Source organism: Ambystoma mexicanum, chromosome 6q (assembly GCF_040938575.1).
Source record: "Ambystoma mexicanum isolate Mex_15411 chromosome 6q, UKY_AmexF1_1, whole genome shotgun sequence".
NCBI classification, from domain to species: Eukaryota; Metazoa; Chordata; class Amphibia; order Caudata; family Ambystomatidae; genus Ambystoma; species Ambystoma mexicanum.
The window spans coordinates 1180599513-1180606484 of NC_090937.1; the positions used below are offsets into that span (position 1 = coordinate 1180599513).

General features: G+C 44.9%; 1 protein-coding gene across 5 annotated transcripts in view; it reads right to left on the reverse strand.

Annotated features, from left to right (window-relative positions):
• LOC138516572 (toll-like receptor 1) overlaps positions 1–2498 on the reverse strand; it is a 236469-nt gene extending 233971 nt beyond the window's left edge. For 2 of the 5 annotated variants that reach the window (XM_069631805.1, XM_069631807.1), the window contains exon 1: positions 2367–2498. The gene's annotated coding sequence lies outside the window, so the exon portion shown is untranslated. The remainder of the gene's footprint in view (positions 1–2366) is intronic. The other 3 variants (XM_069631806.1, XM_069631804.1, XM_069631808.1) reach the window with 3 other exon arrangements.
• Positions 2499–6972: the final 4474 nt, after the last annotated feature.

Consider the following 6972-nt stretch of genomic DNA (forward strand, 5'->3'; position numbering starts at 1 on the left):
GTCCTGCCTAGGCTGTTACATTTCTTCAGTAACATACCATACCTGATACCCAAGAGGTTTTTTGCCAAACTGAACAGCATGTGTAGGGACTTCCTGTGGCATGGCACCCGCAATAGAGTGGCGCTATGGAAGCTACAGAACTTCCATGATAGAGGGGGCATCAAGCTGCCGAACTTTGAGGCCTATTATGTAGCCAGTCAATTGCAATATGTAACCAAATGGCTCTCTGATGAAGAAACTCCTGAATCTAGGCTGTTTGGGCAGGACTGCACCCCGTTTTACCTAAAAGAGATTATCTGGGTTCCTAGACTTGAAATGAATGAACGCCCGGGTATGCTGTTGCTTGGGTGGAAGATGTGGCACAGAGTATGCCAACTGATGGAGAACCCGTGCCCGTGTTCCCCACAGGTGCCACTAGTTGCCTTAACTAAGGGAGACAACCAGCTCAGGATGATAATCAGGACCTATTGGGAATCGGTTGGGCTGGCCACATTGGGAGACATATGGCAAGAAGGGGCTATTAAAGAATTCGAAGACCTGGGAGAAGAGACAGGCTTGCATGGAGGCCAATATGTCACGTATCTTAGGCTAGTGCAGACTATTCGCAAAACATGGCCGGAGACTGTACTGGCGGAAGAACCAGACGCTCTAATCGGAACAATATACGACATATCGGAGGGAGGGCACGAGATCTCTAGACTATATGAAATGGTGATGACCCGGGTGGGGAAGGATTTGACTGATCTGAGGCTGGACTGGGAAGCGGAGGTGGGGGCACAGTTGACCGATGGAATGTGGGAACGGGCCATAGGATACCACAAGAAAGTGTCCAGAAATGCTAGATTGCAGCAGATACAGTTATACATAACGCATAGAGCCTATATGACCCCGAAAAGAATATCTAAGTTTGCAAACGCAGGAAGACAGGCATGCCCGAAATGCGATGAGGAAGACGCTGATATGACACACATGTTCTGGTCTTGCCCAGTGATTGAAGCTTTTTGGGGGGAAGTGGCACGGAAACTAGCGGATAAAGGGGTCCCGCTAAACATAGATACGGCCTGGGCCTGCCTGCTGGGAGGGTTTCCCAGACCACGGAACACTAAACACATTGGGAAACTGAGGGACCTGGCATATGTGCTTGCTAAAAGAAGGATAGCCATGGGCTGGAAGCAATGCCACAAGCCACGGGTGGAGGTATGGTGGCGGGACTTGCAAAAATGGGCGGAGGCTGAAACGGTGGTGTGGCAGGAGGCATGTAGCAATTGCGGGGAGGAAGATGTAGGCAACCTGACGGCTTGGAGAATGTTAATAACAGGACTGTTTGGCAAAGTAGTGGATCCTGCAGCTTCGGAAGGAAGCGATACCCAGCCACACGCAGCGGATACAGAACCGGAAATGCAAATAGCTCTTGAGAGGGGGGGGGGGGGGAATTGGGGTGCAGTAATGTGTGTTAATTGATGTTCACGAGTCTATTGTAAATAATGCTGCAAGTTTGGTTTGTATTGTTTACTTTCAAAATAAATTAAAAAAAAAAAAAAGTATTGCTTGGACATTCATTTATTTTGACAGGAAAAGTAATCCTCGTTTGTAGCTTGGGAATTAAAAGCAATCATGAAACGGTTGCAAAAACAACAGTTTACGATAGTTAGTAAAAACACAATCCGATTTTTAGCACTTCGTTCAGCAGTACATTCCCCAAACAGTGGTATGCTCTCTAGCTAAAGTTGCAAAAAGATCAGACGCCAACACAATTTCTACCAACTGCAGCCAGGCGACAGTTGTTCGTGTGCCCGAGTTGCAGACTTATCTCAAATCCCAGCTTCGCCAATTAAACAAAGTGTGTGCTCCTGGGCAAATAGTTTCAGGCGGATCTGCCAAATTTAGATGCCCCTAAAACGGATTTGGTTCACATTGTTTGCTATTCCAAAAAAATGCCCCACTGGTGGTATGTGACTGTTCATTTACTAGACATTACAAAGTGTGTTTCTTGGCTCAGTACTTTAAATGTAACTTCCCGTGACGATCCCCTGGAGTATTAAAGACTCGTTCTGTGACTTTATAATCTATGAGGTAACTGATATCACTTCATATGCAAATCAGGGGGGCACACATCGTTTAACCCCAGTGGCCAGCTAATCCTGGGGCGCTTGTTTAGTACAGTGACAGACTGCTCCACAGCGTCAGCGAAGGCACACCGAGGTTTCTTCCGCTCAAACTCAGATTGCCACCAAGTACCTACAAATCCACAAGCCTCGCCCGAGCAACAGTAAACAACAGCATGAGGAGAATAGATCTCAAACAAGTGCACACCAGTAAGAGTTTTTCCAAATTACGAAAAGAACAACTGTAATGTGAGCACCTACCTCTGAAAAACCATGACCTGGAAACCGAATCGAAAGCTGTATTGCTTTGAGGCACCGCCCCTGGCCTCATTACGCGTCACTGACTTTGTTTTACTTGTGCAGGTTAACTCCCAGATACTACATGCCTTTAGCGCCCTCGGGTGGTCATAATTCTGGCATTGGAAACAGTAGGTATTTTGAGCAGGGGAGAGGTTTCGGTTTTGTAAGTCTGTTGCTGGGTCGGATTTGTCTGAATTTAGAAGCTGCATGCAGAGACATCTTTATGGGAGGGCTAAAAGGACATGTGCCCTGGGTCCCCACCTTGCGAGGGCCGCCCACATGGCTGACTGATGCAAAAAAGACGTCGCCCATCTTTTACAACACACAAAGAATGTCATGGTATTGTATGTCGTGCTGCTGTCACTTACAGATTGATGTCTGGCTGTTGTTTACAAATACTTTCCAATCTGACCAATTCATCCTGTAATGTGTTATGCAGATCCCAGCTTCAACTCTTAAGTGTGTGATCCTGGTCAGCCTATTTAATCTCATAGTCCGTAAATTTGGGACACTTCCAGTGCCTTAATTTTTCAAAATTTTAAGCCCCGAAGAAAGATCTAGTTCTGAGGCTCACTGTAATGTGTACTGCAGATTCCAGTTTCACCTCCTAAACAAACCAAGGTTGTTATCCTAGACAACTAATTTAATCTCACTGTGACAAAGTTACGTCTGCCTGAAGAGTACAAAGATGAACATTGTCTAAACCACCTATTTAGCCCTCACATTTCTAAAATACAAAATTGATCCCAATTATAAAGATGACAGTGGCACAGTTAAGAAAATACCCCTTCGTCTTTTGGGGTAACGAGGGCTGACCTGCGGTCAGGCTATACTCTCAAGACGGATGTCAATGTGAAACAGTAGCAAACCAAACAGCAAAGTACAACAGTACAAAATAAAGGAAGGATCAACCAAGGTTCAATACAATTATATATACTTTGAATAAACACACCACATGTAAAAATAACTAAATAGAGCAACACTACACAAAGACCACCCCCTGTATGAAGCACACAGAATATGCAAGAGATAGAAAGATGTACTCTAAGTAATGAAACAGGGCTGAAAGGCAATCAGTAACCACAATGTTTGTAAAAGGATATTTTCTTGTGCGAGAAAAGGGGTTACGGGTGACCTCACCAGTCTCTAGGGCACAAAGATGGACCTGTGGGGCAGTTAGCAGTTAATAATACCCTCTTGCTGTTCTCGGCTTCTTGGTGCTGTGCATGTGGTTCAAATCAGTTTCGGATGCGGCGAGTCACAGTGGTGCAGACGCAGGGTTCTAAATTGAGATTCGGTGAGCAGGAGCTAAAACCAGCTCCTGGGTGTTGGGCATCACCCAGTAGGCAGGAGCTACTGCTGGGGAACCAGGAGCTACCAAAGATGCTCCTTTAACCTTTTGTCCAGTGTCTATGAACCATTGTGTTTAAATGTATATTAGATGTGTTCTAATTCTTCTTTATCAACATTCTCAAATACTCAAAGGTAATGTCACATTTACATGTATGGAAAGCACCAGGTGACCCTAGGAGCCAAAGGTTGCTCCTGGTAGCAGTTGGTTTCAAGCTAACCAGGCTCCACCGTACTAGAAGCAGAAGCTAAATAGCTCCCAGCTCCCCTCAATTTCAAATCCTGCAGACGTGGATCAGGTGTTGAGTCGGTTCAAAGCGAAGAATGTGGCAGTTTGAATTCCACTACGGCAGCGAGGGTCTGGTTGAAGGCATGCAACGGCGTGCTAAGCTGGTGCAGTAGTGAACCGGTTCAAGGATGCAGCAACAGCGACCCAAAGAGTTTGAAAATTTGTCAAAGGCAGCAGCACAAGTTATGTTGGTATGAATCCGTTTGAATGTGGTAGAAAAGCAGGAGATCAGCTGCTTGGCTTATTCAATTGCTGTGAGTTCCAGTCCAGTGGCTCAGGGACAATATCGGTCCATGTTCTCATTCTACCAAACACGGAGGAGGCTGGAAAACACATGCAGGGGTCCTTCACCTCCAGTGAGGGTCTGTGTACTGGTGTAGCTGGCAGAGAAGTAGGTCTTGCTTCAGCAGCAGGAAACCCCCAACGTGCCCTGGGGATAGTTAGGGAGCAGAGCTTGCCTCTGCCTTGGGTCACCTGCCTTCACCTCATAGATGGGTGTTTGATGCTGGTTTCTCAGGACATCCCAGGCAGAGGGGCTGTCTTTCTGTAGAGAGGTGTTACCTGACCTCACAAAGGATCAAAGGGGAGACACAGCCATTCTGACTGTGGCCTTGCTAGTGGCAGAACCAAGCTGTCTCAATACACACAAACCTTCCACAGTTAGCCGGGACTCACAGTGTTGACATATGTACGAAACAAAACAGATGGCTTCTTATAGTTAGGTGAATTACTATACATCATACTTAAACCCACGTATGGAAAACTGCCACCAGAATAATAATCACTCATAGCTATGTATTTTTGGAACAGAGGTGCAGATTTTAATAGTAGTCTCTGTACTGAAGGGTCTTGGCTGTCACATACGTTGTCAAAAGGGAATCTGCTCTGTGTCACTGGAGAGCAGACATTGCAGATCTGGAGACTGATGCAGCAGTGCACAGGTGTATGTTATGCTTTTAGCATGAAACTTGGGAAAGGGGTCACCCTTTCTGAGATGGAATTACCTGCATCATTGTATTAGTTAATAAAAAACAGAAAAGTCTGGGCTTCCACACCCTTGTGAGATGGCAATTCTTCACACTCACAGTGCCTAACTTTTGAAAATTGCCACTGCCTCAATATTTAGTCATTCAAAATGATCAGCCCCTAAAAGCAATTTAGTTCTAAGGGAACACGCTTTAAAAAAAACACACTCAGGAGTTAACTTCCTGCAGTGCTGCTTCATAAAGTGACCATTGATCTATTGCACCATTGAGCCATTTGTTTCCTTGCTCATTAAGGGCAACACCACTTGAAAACCAAGGCCCTCTTCTAATTTCAGCCTGTGTCTGGATACATGCAGTTTGCTGGTAGCTTCTAAGCGGTATTCACTATCTATGCTTTAGTATCTGCGGTGCTTAATTTGTAAACAAAAATGAAGTCATAGCTGCCAAGTTTCCCAGTTCCATGCACAATCTTTGAGCCAGTCTTGTTTTTCTTTTCCATTCCATGCAGGGATGTGTAGGCCCACCCTTGCAATGGGAAAAATGAAACTAGAAGTTACAGCATGCAATTGGAAGCAAAAACTAGGACTGGCTTGAGGTGTGAGGCATGGAACTGGGAAACTTGGCAGGGAGGTGAAGTGCTATGTTTCCTAGGACACTTGTGCCGCCCCTGCCCACTGCTGGCACCCCTACAACTAGCCCTCCATTGCCAGATCATTTAAACAGAGAAATATTGTAGCTGCTTCTAAACAAGACTAACTAATGTATTCATTGTTGGCATACTCTTGCTGTAAAAGTTATTTTGGCTGAAATGGGGGGGAGGGGAGTACTAAAACATTTCAGCAGACCTTGAATATGTTTTATGTGACTGTAAGAGCATGTTTGCATATTGCTCTGCTTTTAATGGGACAGTGCCAGCATGTTTCAGTGAGACAGCTATATTTTTGATGAAGCAAGACTAGCACTTCAAGTACCTGCCAGTTAGAGTGCTGGGATAAGTCACAGCACAGTAGCTCGATGCGTTGTGTGAAGGCACCATGAAGCAAGACACAGACAGCAGACTTAAAGTTAAAAATAAAATGCTTTATTAAATCAAAAGTCAGGATGGTAGAAAGCCTAACTTGGCCTATACTAAGGTGGGATTTCACTAACTGAATGAAACTAAGGAATGTCTGAGTCAAAGAGTTCAACTTAAAGGTCTGCCTGTGTCCAAATCCTTGCCCTCACAACTAAAACTAACCAATGTGTAGGGATGCAAAACCAAAAGTAATAGTGTGCAACTGAAAGTTCTGAGCTTCTTCCAGCTTGCAGCTTTCTCTCAGCTCCCCATCCCCAAGTATAAGAAAGTTCCACAAAATTGTCTCAAGATTACCTTTCTCCAGTTCATGGTAATACAGTTCAATATTGTTCAAAACCAATCCTCAGGTTCCCTTCCTCAAGGTCCAAACTCACAGTTCACAGAAAACCAAAAGGTCTTGAGGCTTTGTTCTCAAGACCACACAATGTAGCTCCTCAAATTTCACGGTTCCCTTCCCCAAGACTTTCACTTCATCATCACAATGTGTTTGAGTTTTCAACAATGAAGGCTCACTGGTCTATGCGTAGTTGTCAGACCAAACGGTCCACCCATCACAGGTCACGCAACCAGGATCCCTGACTTTCAGCCTCTTGGCTTTGATGTGCCACTTCACAATCTTCTGGCTTTTCCTTATCAACCTCATGACTCTGCCATCACTTGTCACACATCCTTTCCATGCTGTGGGCCTTGTCACTCTGCTTTCATTCATAAAAGTTCAGTTGGGGATGTTTTACACACACCCACCTTCTTATGACTCTTTGTCACGCGTGTGCCCTTTCTTATAATTGGTTTTCACCTGGGCCTTTGGGTTATTCATTTTCTTTACTTGGAATAATTACTTGGTATTATTCCATTGAACATTTAGAA